This window comes from Scylla paramamosain, chromosome 12 (genome assembly GCF_035594125.1).
Source record: "Scylla paramamosain isolate STU-SP2022 chromosome 12, ASM3559412v1, whole genome shotgun sequence".
Lineage (NCBI taxonomy): Eukaryota > Metazoa > Arthropoda > Malacostraca > Decapoda > Portunidae > Scylla > Scylla paramamosain.
The window spans coordinates 28,382,948-28,395,447 of record NC_087162.1 but is presented as its reverse complement, the minus strand read 5'-3'; the positions used below and the strand labels follow the sequence as shown (position 1 = coordinate 28,395,447).

At 45.7% G+C, this 12,500-nt stretch overlaps 1 protein-coding gene and 1 long non-coding RNA gene across 6 annotated transcripts in view; both read left to right on the top strand.

The window, feature by feature from the left end:
• LOC135106070 (uncharacterized) overlaps positions 1-10,754 on the top strand; it is an 86,399-nt gene extending 75,645 nt beyond the window's left edge. Inside the window, exons 27-30 of the long non-coding RNA XR_010271119.1 lie at positions 301-417; positions 4,754-4,953; positions 6,155-6,271; positions 10,550-10,754. This is a non-coding gene — a long non-coding RNA (uncharacterized LOC135106070). The remainder of the gene's footprint in view (positions 1-300; positions 418-4,753; positions 4,954-6,154; positions 6,272-10,549) is intronic.
• A 1,254-nt stretch (positions 10,755-12,008) lies between these two features.
• Positions 12,009-12,500, top strand: part of LOC135106069 (E3 ubiquitin-protein ligase BRE1A-like) — a 19,659-nt gene continuing 19,167 nt past the window's right edge. For all 5 annotated transcript variants that reach the window (XR_010271118.1, XR_010271117.1, XM_064014912.1 and 2 more), the window contains exon 1: positions 12,009-12,079. The gene's annotated coding sequence lies outside the window, so the exon portion shown is untranslated. The remainder of the gene's footprint in view (positions 12,080-12,500) is intronic.

Sequence of the window (12,500 nt, the reverse complement as noted above, 5' to 3'; positions counted from 1 at the left end):
AAGACGATTCAAAGTGACTGACATACCAAGCAATTAATTAGTGAAATCAGTCTTTGTTGACTACTCCAAAGCCTTTCAGTTTGTCGACCTCAGTATACTGTTAGGAAAAAGTGCATTATTAAGACATTATTAGTGGTTGTATCACGGTATTTTATAATAGACTTATAACTAGTTTCCCCTGAAAATCTTTCGTTTTCTATCATTCTTTCATTCTACACGCCTGAGCCCTGACAGAGACCCAGAGAAATGTAAACAGGCACGAGTCAGACTTGATATAGGGCTGAATTTGTTGCTTTTCAGAGAGGGGCAGTCGGTCTGTACATGCGTGAGGTGGCGAGAGGCGTGTCCAGGGGGCGGCTAGTAGCGTGTGCCACCGTGGAAATATGTACAGACATAAAGAAGACGCCCTCAAGAAAGGTAAGGCCGGTTCCAGCTTTTATTTTTATTTATTTATTTCCATCCCGGCCTGGGACCCCCCCTTTCCCGAGTCCTGAGGTGTTGGGGGACGGCCCGGGGGTGCTGTGTGCCCGTGAGTGTACCAGGTGCTCAAGCTTATACAAAACAAGGAAAGTTTGAAGCATTTTTAGAGGGGCAGTCGGTCTGTACATTAATTTTGAGGTGTTCCTTGTCATCCCCTGTCACTCCTGCCTGCCTCTGTCACCTCTACCAATCCCTGTCAAGCTCTGCCAAGCCCTTTGTCACCTCTCAAGTAATGAGGTGGCTTGAGATGTGAGATTTTAAACAGAAGCCTTTGCTGTCACCCCTGCCAAGCCCTACCAAACCCTGTCAGCCCCCACCAAGGCCCTCTCAAGCCACCACTCAACCCCCTACCGAGACCTATCAGCTCTATAATCTGAAAAAAGTGCAGTGTCTTAGGAGGGATTGATTAAGTAAACAGTGACTTATGGCCAAAATGGAACTATATGGAGATTAAGTAGAGATTAGAATAGAAGCTGAAATTGAGCAGGATAGTTACAATCACAGACTTCCAACTTGCTACTCCTTGGTGTGAAAGAATCTGCAGGAAATTAAGTACATGGCAACTCCTGTTAGTCCCTCATGTGTTCTTGAAAGCAGACTGACAGATTCAGTGTGTGACATGCTGACGTGGGGGAAGGCTGTCTGGTGGCTGCTCTATGCTGTAGCTAACAAAATGGTTGTGTTTCAAGTGTTGTCATGCCTGGAAAGTCTACAGGTCATCATTACTAGTATAAATGTGTACTACAATGGTGAAATTTAGTGAAAAAATGTGCTGTTTATGTATTGGCAGGGAAAGATTTGTGCTCATCAAGACAATGATAAAAAAAATTTTTATATTATTATTATTATTACTATTTTTTTTCTTTTACTTGTTTTGCTGTAAGATGAGACTACAATAACTGCCCCTTGATGCCCTATAAGGTACCGCCAAGCACCAAGGGGCGGCCACCACGGTGCACAGTGAAGCACGTCCCAGCATCCCTGTCACCATCTTTTCCCTGCCAATAATTATGCATTACATTTCCCAACTAATTTCATTCTAGTGCAACATTTCTACTACTAATGGTGACCTGTACACTTCCCAGCATGACCAGTACAGCACTTCAAACAAACACAGCCTTTTCTTAGCCACAGCAAGGTGCAGCCACGACAGACAGCCTTCCCTAAGTCAGCATGTCACACTGCATCCATAACACTGAGCTTCCAGGAACACATCTGGGGGACTGATACAAGTTGCTGTGTAGGTCATTTGTCCCAGCAGACTCTTTCACACCAAGCAGGCATGAGGTGGTAGTCTGTGCAGTGCGTCAGTGCTTGGAATTTTGAACCGGTCTTGCTGCATCTATGGCCCAGAGACCAAACACAGACCAAACAGAGGGCTAGCTGAACCTAACACAAACCAAACAGACGCCCACCAGAACCATACACAGGCCCACAGAACTAACTGACTGGCTGGCCGGCTGACTCGCTGGCTGAGTGACTGACTGACTGACTGACTGACTGGCTGGCTGGCTGGCTTGCTGGCTGGCTTACTAACTGACTGACTGACTGACTGGCTGGCTGAGTGACTGATTGACTGGCTGGTTAGCTAGTTGGGTGGCTAGCTGGTTGGTTGAATGGCTGACTGACTGACTGACTGACTGACTGACTGACTGACTAGCTGAGTGACTGATTGATTGGCTGGTTGGTTGAATGCCTAGCTGGCTGGTTGAATGGCTGACTGACTGACTGACTGACTGACTGACTGACTGACTGACTGACTGACTGACTGACTAACTGACTGACTGACTAGCTGAGTGACTGATTGATTGGCTGGTTTGTCGAATGGCTAGCTGGCTGGTTGAATGGCTAACTGACTGACTGACTGACTGACTGACTGACTGACTGACTGACTGACTGACTAACTGAGTGACTGATTGATTGGCTGGTTGGTTGAATGGCTAGCTGGCTGGTTGAATGGCTGACTGACTGACTGACTGACTGACTTACTGACTGACTGACTGACTAACTGACTAGCTGAGTGACTGATTGATTGGCTGGTTGGTTGAATGGCTGACTGACTGACTGACTGACTGACTGACTGACTGACTGACTGACTGACTGACTGACTGACTGACTGAGTGACTGATTGATTGGCTAGTTGGTTGAATGGCTAGCTGGCTGGTTGAATGGCTGACTGACTGGCTGACTGACTGACTAACTGACTGACTGACTGACTGACTGACTGACTGACTGACTAGCTGAGTGACTGATTGATTGGCTGGTTGGTTGAATGCCTAGCTGGCTGGTTGAATGGCTGACTGACTGACTGACTGACTGACTGACTGACTGACTGACTGACTGACTGACTGACTGACTGACTGACTAGCTGAGTGACTGATTGATTGGCTGGTTGGTTGAATGGCTAGCTGGCTGGTTGAATGGCTAACTGACTGACTGACTGACTGACTGACTGACTGACTGACTGACTGACTGACTAACTGAGTGACTGATTGATTGGCTGGTTGGTTGAATGGCTAGCTGGCTGGTTGAATGGCTGACTGACTGACTGACTGACTGACTGACTGACTGACTGACTGACTGACTGACTGACTAACTGACTAGCTGAGTGACTGATTGATTGGCTGGTTGGTTGAATGGCTAGCTGGCTGGTTGAATGGCTGACTGACTGACTGACTGACTGACTGACTGACTGACTGACTGACTGACTGACTGACTGACTGACTGAGTGACTGATTGATTGGCTAGTTGGTTGAATGGCTAGCTGGCTGGTTGAATGGCTGACTGACTGGTTGACTGACTGACTGACTGACTGACTGACTGACTGACTGACTGACTGACTGACTAGCTGAGTGACTGATTGATTGGCTGGTTGGTTGAATGCCTAGCTGGCTGGTTGAATGGCTGACTGACTGACTGACTGACTGACTGACTGACTGACTGACTGACTGACTGACTAGCTGAGTGACTGATTTATTGGCTGGTTGGTTGAATGGCTAGCTGGCTGGTTGAATGGCTAACTGACTGACTGACTGACTGACTGACTGACTGACTGACTGACTGACTGACTGACTAACTGAGTGACTGATTGATTGGCTGGTTGGTTGAATGGCTAGCTGGCTGGTTGAATGGCTGACTGACTGACTGACTGACTGACTGACTGACTGACTGACTGACTGACTGACTAACTGACTAGCTGAGTGACTGATTGATTGGCTGGTTGGTTGAATGCCTAGCTGGCTGGTTGAATGGCTGACTGACTGACTGACTGACTGACTGACTGACTGACTGACTGACTGACTAGCTGAGTGACTGATTGATTGGCTAGTTGGTTGAATGGCTAGCTGGCTGGTTGAATGGCTGACTGACTGGCTGACTGACTGACTGACTGACTGACTGACTGACTGACTGACTGACTGACTGACTGACTAGCTGAGTGACTGATTGATTGGCTGGTTGGTTGAATGGCTAGCTGGCTGGTTGAATGGCTGACTGACTGACTGACTGACTGACTGACTGACTGACTGACTGACTGAGGCAGAGAGACAGGTAGGTGTTGGCAGGGTTGGTTTGATTTGGAGTGTTGAGGTTTTATGATATTGTAGAGACAGAGAGGTTCAAAGCTTAATTAGACTTGTATCTTTGAGCCATGAGTCAGTAGAGAGGGAGAAAGAGGCAGACAGGCAGAGAGACAGGAAAAACAGGGAGGAAGAAAAGCTATTTGCACTGTACCTATAGGTCAGTATGGTGTAGAGTTGTATACTTGAATCAAGAGTAAATATAGACGCAGATACGAAGGCGGGCAAGCTGAGAGAGAGGGAAAGAAAGGGTCTGAATGAAAGGGAGGAGTCAGGCCTGCAGAAGGGGAGCTTTTGGTATTGTTTACTGATTAGTGTGATAAAGAGTTGTGTTGTGTTGTGAGGTGCAGAGAAAGAGAGAGAGGCTTGTGTGGTGATATTTCATGTTGATGTACAGCAATATGAAATAGTTCTCAGGAGAGAGAGAAAGAGATAGAAATTAGTGACACACACACACACACACACACACACACACACACACACAGTAATACTCTATAGAAACCTATTTCTTTCCTAATTTGTCTATCTCCATCTTGTTTTTCATTGTAAGTCATTAATGTTTATCTTGTATTGTCTTGGCATTATTAAAACATGAGGTATATTATTATTAGTGGTTGTAGTTTTGTACCACAACATTAACTTATATTAGTTTTGCCTGAAAATCTCTCGTTTTCTAACATTCTCCCATCCTGCAGGCCTGAGTCCAGACCGAGACCCAGAGAAATGTAAACAAACGCACCAGTCAGACTTGATATAGGAGTGAATTTGTTGCTTTTTAAAGCGGCAGTCGGTCTGTACATGTGTGAGGTGGCGAGGGGTGTCGCCAGCGGGCGGCTAGTAGCGTCTGCCACCAGGGAAATATGTAAAAACATAAAAAAGACGCTTCTCAAGAAAGGTAAGGCCGGTTGCAGCTTTTATTTTTTCTTTATTTCTTTCCATCAGGTTAGGTTTATATTAATTCAGTTAGTTAGGTTTGGTTAAGTCTCTCTCTCTCTCTCTCTCTCTCTCTCTCTCTCTCTCTCTCTCTCTCTCTCTCTCTCTCTCTCTCTCTCTCTCTCTCTCTCTCTCTCTCTCTCTCTCTCTGTGGTGCTAATGGTGCAGGAAGGCCTTGTCTACCTGCACCATAAGCCACTATACCATGCGTCACTGTACATTTAAACTGTACCCCAAAAACTTAACCTAACTGGCCCTCACTTAAAAAAAAATATATCGTTTTTTTTTCGTGTTCTTAATATTTCAGTGCTACAATACCACATCACTGTACCCTATGATGCTAATGGTGCAGGAAGGCCTTGTCTACCTTCACCATAAGCGACTGTACCATGCGTCACTGTACCTTAAAACTGTACCACAAAAACAACCTAACTGGCCCTCACCTGAAAAAAAATATCTTTTTTTTTTTGTGTTTGCTTAATATTTCAGTGCTACAGTACCACAGCACTGTACTCTATGGTGCTAATGGTGCAGGAAGGCCTTGTCTACCTTCACCATAAGCCACTGTACCATGTGTCACTGTACCTTAAATCTGTACCACAAAAACAACCTAACTGGCCCTCACCTGAAAAAAAATATCTTTTTTTTTTAACCTAACCTAACCTAACCTTACCTAACCTAACCTAACCTAACCTGACCTGACCTGACCTAACCTAACCTAACCTAACCTAACCTGACCTAACCTAACCTAACCTAACCTAACCTGACCTGACCTAACCTAACCTAACCTAACCTAACCTAACCTAACCTAACCTAACCTATCCTAACCTAACCGAGACATTAAAAATTAGTCACAAGGCAAAAAGACGATTCAAAGTGACTGACATACCAAGCAATTAATTAGTGAAATCAGTCTTTGTTGACTACTCCAAAGCCTTTCAGTTTGTCGACCTCAGTATACTGTTAGGAAAAAGTGCATTATTAAGACATTATTAGTGGTTGTATCACGGTATTTTATAATAGACTTATAACTAGTTTCCCCTGAAAATCTTTCGTTTTCTATCATTCTTTCATTCTACACGCCTGAGCCCTGACAGAGACCCAGAGAAATGTAAACAGGCACGAGTCAGACTTGATATAGGGCTGAATTTGTTGCTTTTCAGAGAGGGGCAGTCGGTCTGTACATGCGTGAGGTGGCGAGAGGCGTGTCCAGGGGGCGGCTAGTAGCGTGTGCCACCGTGGAAATATGTACAGACATAAAGAAGACGCCCTCAAGAAAGGTAAGGCCGGTTCCAGCTTTTATTTTTATTTATTTATTTCCATCCCGGCCTGGGACCCCCCCTTTCCCGAGTCCTGAGGTGTTGGGGGACGGCCCGGGGGTGCTGTGTGCCCGTGAGTGTACCAGGTGCTCAAGCTTATACAAAACAAGGAAAGTTTGAAGCATTTTTAGAGGGGCAGTCGGTCTGTACATTAATTTTGAGGTGTTCCTTGTCATCCCCTGTCACTCCTGCCTGCCTCTGTCACCTCTACCAATCCCTGTCAAGCTCTGCCAAGCCCTTTGTCACCTCTCAAGTAATGAGGTGGCTTGAGATGTGAGATTTTAAACAGAAGCCTTTGCTGTCACCCCTGCCAAGCCCTACCAAACCCTGTCAGCCCCCACCAAGGCCCTCTCAAGCCACCACTCAACCCCCTACCGAGACCTATCAGCTCTATAATCTGAAAAAAGTGCAGTGTCTTAGGAGGGATTGATTAAGTAAACAGTGACTTATGGCCAAAATGGAACTATATGGAGATTAAGTAGAGATTAGAATAGAAGCTGAAATTGAGCAGGATAGTTACAATCACAGACTTCCAACTTGCTACTCCTTGGTGTGAAAGAATCTGCAGGAAATTAAGTACATGGCAACTCCTGTTAGTCCCTCATGTGTTCTTGAAAGCAGACTGACAGATTCAGTGTGTGACATGCTGACGTGGGGGAAGGCTGTCTGGTGGCTGCTCTATGCTGTAGCTAACAAAATGGTTGTGTTTCAAGTGTTGTCATGCCTGGAAAGTCTACAGGTCATCATTACTAGTATAAATGTGTACTACAATGGTGAAATTTAGTGAAAAAATGTGCTGTTTATGTATTGGCAGGGAAAGATTTGTGCTCATCAAGACAATGATAAAAAAAATTTTTATATTATTATTATTATTACTATTTTTTTTCTTTTACTTGTTTTGCTGTAAGATGAGACTACAATAACTGCCCCTTGATGCCCTATAAGGTACCGCCAAGCACCAAGGGGCGGCCACCACGGTGCACAGTGAAGCACGTCCCAGCATCCCTGTCACCATCTTTTCCCTGCCAATAATTATGCATTACATTTCCCAACTAATTTCATTCTAGTGCAACATTTCTACTACTAATGGTGACCTGTACACTTCCCAGCATGACCAGTACAGCACTTCAAACAAACACAGCCTTTTCTTAGCCACAGCAAGGTGCAGCCACGACAGACAGCCTTCCCTAAGTCAGCATGTCACACTGCATCCATAACACTGAGCTTCCAGGAACACATCTGGGGGACTGATACAAGTTGCTGTGTAGGTCATTTGTCCCAGCAGACTCTTTCACACCAAGCAGGCATGAGGTGGTAGTCTGTGCAGTGCGTCAGTGCTTGGAATTTTGAACCGGTCTTGCTGCATCTATGGCCCAGAGACCAAACACAGACCAAACAGAGGGCTAGCTGAACCTAACACAAACCAAACAGACGCCCACCAGAACCATACACAGGCCCACAGAACTAACTGACTGGCTGGCCGGCTGACTCGCTGGCTGAGTGACTGACTGACTGACTGACTGACTGGCTGGCTGGCTGGCTTGCTGGCTGGCTTACTAACTGACTGACTGACTGACTGGCTGGCTGAGTGACTGATTGACTGGCTGGTTAGCTAGTTGGGTGGCTAGCTGGTTGGTTGAATGGCTGACTGACTGACTGACTGACTGACTGACTGACTGACTAGCTGAGTGACTGATTGATTGGCTGGTTGGTTGAATGCCTAGCTGGCTGGTTGAATGGCTGACTGACTGACTGACTGACTGACTGACTGACTGACTGACTGACTGACTGACTGACTGACTGACTAACTGACTGACTGACTAGCTGAGTGACTGATTGATTGGCTGGTTTGTCGAATGGCTAGCTGGCTGGTTGAATGGCTAACTGACTGACTGACTGACTGACTGACTGACTGACTAACTGAGTGACTGATTGATTGGCTGGTTGGTTGAATGGCTAGCTGGCTGGTTGAATGGCTGACTGACTGACTGACTGACTGACTTACTGACTGACTGACTGACTAACTGACTAGCTGAGTGACTGATTGATTGGCTGGTTGGTTGAATGGCTAGCTGGCTGGTTGAATGGCTGACTGACTGACTGACTGACTGACTGACTGACTGACTGACTGACTGACTAGCTGAGTGACTGATTGATTGGCTAGTTGGTTGAATGGCTAGCTGGCTGGTTGAATGGCTGACTGACTGGCTGACTGACTGACTAACTGACTGACTGACTGACTGACTGACTGACTGACTGACTGACTAGCTGAGTGACTGATTGATTGGCTGGTTGGTTGAATGCCTAGCTGGCTGGTTGAATGGCTGACTGACTGACTGACTGACTGACTGACTGACTGACTGACTGACTGACTGACTAGCTGAGTGACTGATTGATTGGCTGGTTGGTTGAATGGCTAGCTGGCTGGTTGAATGGCTAACTGACTGACTGACTGACTGACTGACTGACTGACTGACTGACTGACTGACTGACTAACTGAGTGACTGATTGATTGGCTGGTTGGTTGAATGGCTAGCTGGCTGGTTGAATGGCTGACTGACTGACTGACTGACTGACTGACTGACTGACTGACTGACTGACTGACTAACTGACTAGCTGAGTGACTGATTGATTGGCTGGTTGGTTGAATGGCTAGCTGGCTGGTTGAATGGCTGACTGACTGACTGACTGACTGACTGACTGACTGACTGACTGACTGACTGACTGACTGACTGAGTGACTGATTGATTGGCTAGTTGGTTGAATGGCTAGCTGGCTGGTTGAATGGCTGACTGACTGGCTGACTGACTGACTGACTGACTGACTGACTGACTGACTGAGTGACTGATTGATTGGCTGGTTGGTTGAATGCCTAGCTGGCTGGTTGAATGGCTGACTGACTGACTGACTGACTGACTGACTGACTGACTGACTGACTGACTAGCTGAGTGACTGATTTATTGGCTGGTTGGTTGAATGGCTAGCTGGCTGGTTGAATGGCTAACTGACTGACTGACTGACTGACTGACTGACTGACTGACTGACTGACTGACTGACTAACTGAGTGACTGATTGATTGGCTGGTTGGTTGAATGGCTAGCTGGCTGGTTGAATGGCTGACTGACTGACTGACTGACTGACTGACTGACTGACTGACTGACTGACTAACTGACTAGCTGAGTGACTGATTGATTGGCTGGTTGGTTGAATGGCTAGCTGGCTGGTTGAATGGCTGACTGACTGACTGACTGACTGACTGACTGACTGACTGACTGACTGACTGACTGACTAGCTGAGTGACTGATTGATTGGCTAGTTGGTTGAATGGCTAGCTGGCTGGTTGAATGGCTGACTGACTGGCTGACTGACTGACTGACTGACTGACTGACTGACTGACTGACTAGCTGAGTGACTGATTGATTGGCTGGTTGGTTGAATGGCAAGCTGGCTGGTTGAATGGCTGACTGACTGACTGACTGACTGACTGACTGACTGACTGACTGAGGCAGAGAGACAGGTAGGTGTTGGCAGGGTTGGTTTGGTTTGGAGTGTTGAGGTTTTATGATATTGTAGAGACAGAGAGGTTCAAAGCTTAATTAGACTTGTATCTTTGAGCCATGAGTCAGTAGAGAGGGAGAAAGAGGCAGACAGGCAGAGAGACAGGAAAAACAGGGAGGAAGAAAAGCTATTTGCACTGTACCTATAGGTCAGTATGGTGTAGAGTTGTATACTTGAATCAAGAGTAAATATAGACGCAGATACGAAGGCGGGCAAGCTGAGAGAGAGGGAAAGAAAGGGTCTGAATGAAAGGGAGGAGTCAGGCCTGCAGAAGGGGAGCTTTTGGTATTGTTTACTGATTAGTGTGATAAAGTGTTGTGTTGTGTTGTGAGGTGCAGAGAAAGAGAGAGAGGCTTGTGTGGTGATATTTCATGTTGATGTACAGCAATATGAAATAGTTCTCAGGAGAGAGAGAAAGAGATAGAAATTAGTGACACACACACACACACACACACACACACACACACACAGTAATACTCTATAGAAACCTATTTCTTTCCTAATTTGTCTATCTCCATCTTGTTTTTCATTGTAAGTCATTAATGTTTATCTTGTATTGTCTTGGCATTATTAAAACATGAGGTATATTATTATTAGTGGTTGTAGTTTTGTATCACAACATTAACTTATATTAGTTTTGCCTGAAAATCTCTCGTTTTCTAACATTCTCCCATCCTGCAGGCCTGAGTCCAGACCGAGACCCAGAGAAATGTAAACAAACGCACCAGTCAGACTTGATATAGGAGTGAATTTGTTGCTTTTTAAAGCGGCAGTCGGTCTGTACATGTGTGAGGTGGCGAGGGGTGTCGCCAGGGGGCGGCTAGTAGCGTCTGCCACCAGGGAAATATGTAAAAACATAAAAAAGACGCTTCTCAAGAAAGGTAAGGCCGGTTGCAGCTTTTATTTTTTCTTTATTTCTTTCCATCAGGTTAGGTTTATATTAATTCAGTTAGTTAGGTTTGGTTAAGTCTCTCTCTCTCTCTCTCTCTCTCTCTCTCTCTCTCTCTCTCTCTCTCTCTCTCTCTCTCTCTCTCTCTCTCTCTCTCTCTCTCTCTCTCTCTCTCTCTCTCTCTCTCTCTCTCTCTGTGGTGCTAATGGTGCAGGAAGGCCTTGTCTACCTGCACCATAAGCCACTATACCATGCGTCACTGTACATTTAAACTGTACCCCAAAAACTTAACCTAACTGGCCCTCACTTAAAAAAAAATATATCGTTTTTTTTTCGTGTTCTTAATATTTCAGTGCTACAATACCACATCACTGTACCCTATGATGCTAATGGTGCAGGAAGGCCTTGTCTACCTTCACCATAAGCGACTGTACCATGCGTCACTGTACCTTAAAACTGTACCACAAAAACAACCTAACTGGCCCTCACCTGAAAAAAAATATCTTTTTTTTTTTTGTGTTTGCTTAATATTTCAGTGCTACAGTACCACAGCACTGTACTCTATGGTGCTAATGGTGCAGGAAGGCCTTGTCTACCTTCACCATAAGCCACTGTACCATGTGTCACTGTACCTTAAATCTGTACCACAAAAACAACCTAACTGGCCCTCACCTGAAAAAAAATATCTTTTTTTTTTAACCTAACCTAACCTAACCTAACCTTACCTAACCTAACCTAACCTAACCTGACCTGACCTGACCTAACCTAACCTAACCTAACCTGACCTAACCTAACCTAACCTAACCTAACCTGACCTGACCTGACCTAACCTAACCTAACCTTACCTAACCTAACCTAACCTAACCTAACCTAACCGAGACATTAAAAATTAGTCACAAGGCAAAAAGACGATTCAAAGTGACTGACATACCAAGCAATTCATTAGTGAAATCAGTCTTTGTTGACTACTCCAAAGCCTTTCAGTTTGTCGACCTCAGTATACTGTTAGGAAAAAGTGCATTATTAAGACATTATTAGTGGTTGTATCACGGTATTTTATAATAGACTTATAACTAGTTTCCCCTGAAAATCTTTCGTTTTCTATCATTCTCCCATTATACACGCCTGAGCCCTGACAGAGACCCAGAGAAATGTAAACAGGCACGAGTCAGACTTGATATAGGGCTGAATTTGTTGCTTTTCAGAGAGGGGCAGTCGGTCTGTACATGCGTGAGGTGGCGAGGGGCGTGTCCAGGGGGCGGCTAGTAGCGTGTGCCACCATGGAAATATGTACAGACATAAAGAAGACGCCCTCAAGAAAGGTAAGGCCGGTTCCAGCTTTTATTTTTATTTATTTATTTCCATCCCGGCCTGGGACCACCCTTTCCCGGGCCCTAAGGTGTTGGGGGACGGCCCGGGGGTGCTGTGTGCCCGTGAGTGTACCAGGTGCTCAAGCTTATACAAAACAAGGAAAGTTTGAAGCATTTTTAGAGGGGCAGTCGGTCTGTACATGCGTGTACATTAATTTTGAGGTGTTCCTTGTCATCCCCTGTCACTCCTGCCTGCCTCTGTCACCTCTACCAATCCCTGTCAAGCTCTGCCAAGCCCTTTGTCACCTCTCAAGTAATGAGGTGGCTTGAGATGTGAGATTTTAAACAGAAGCCTTTGCTGTCACCCCTGCCAAGCCCTACCAAACCCTGTCAGCCCCCACCAAGGCCCTCTCAAGCCACCACTCAACCCCCT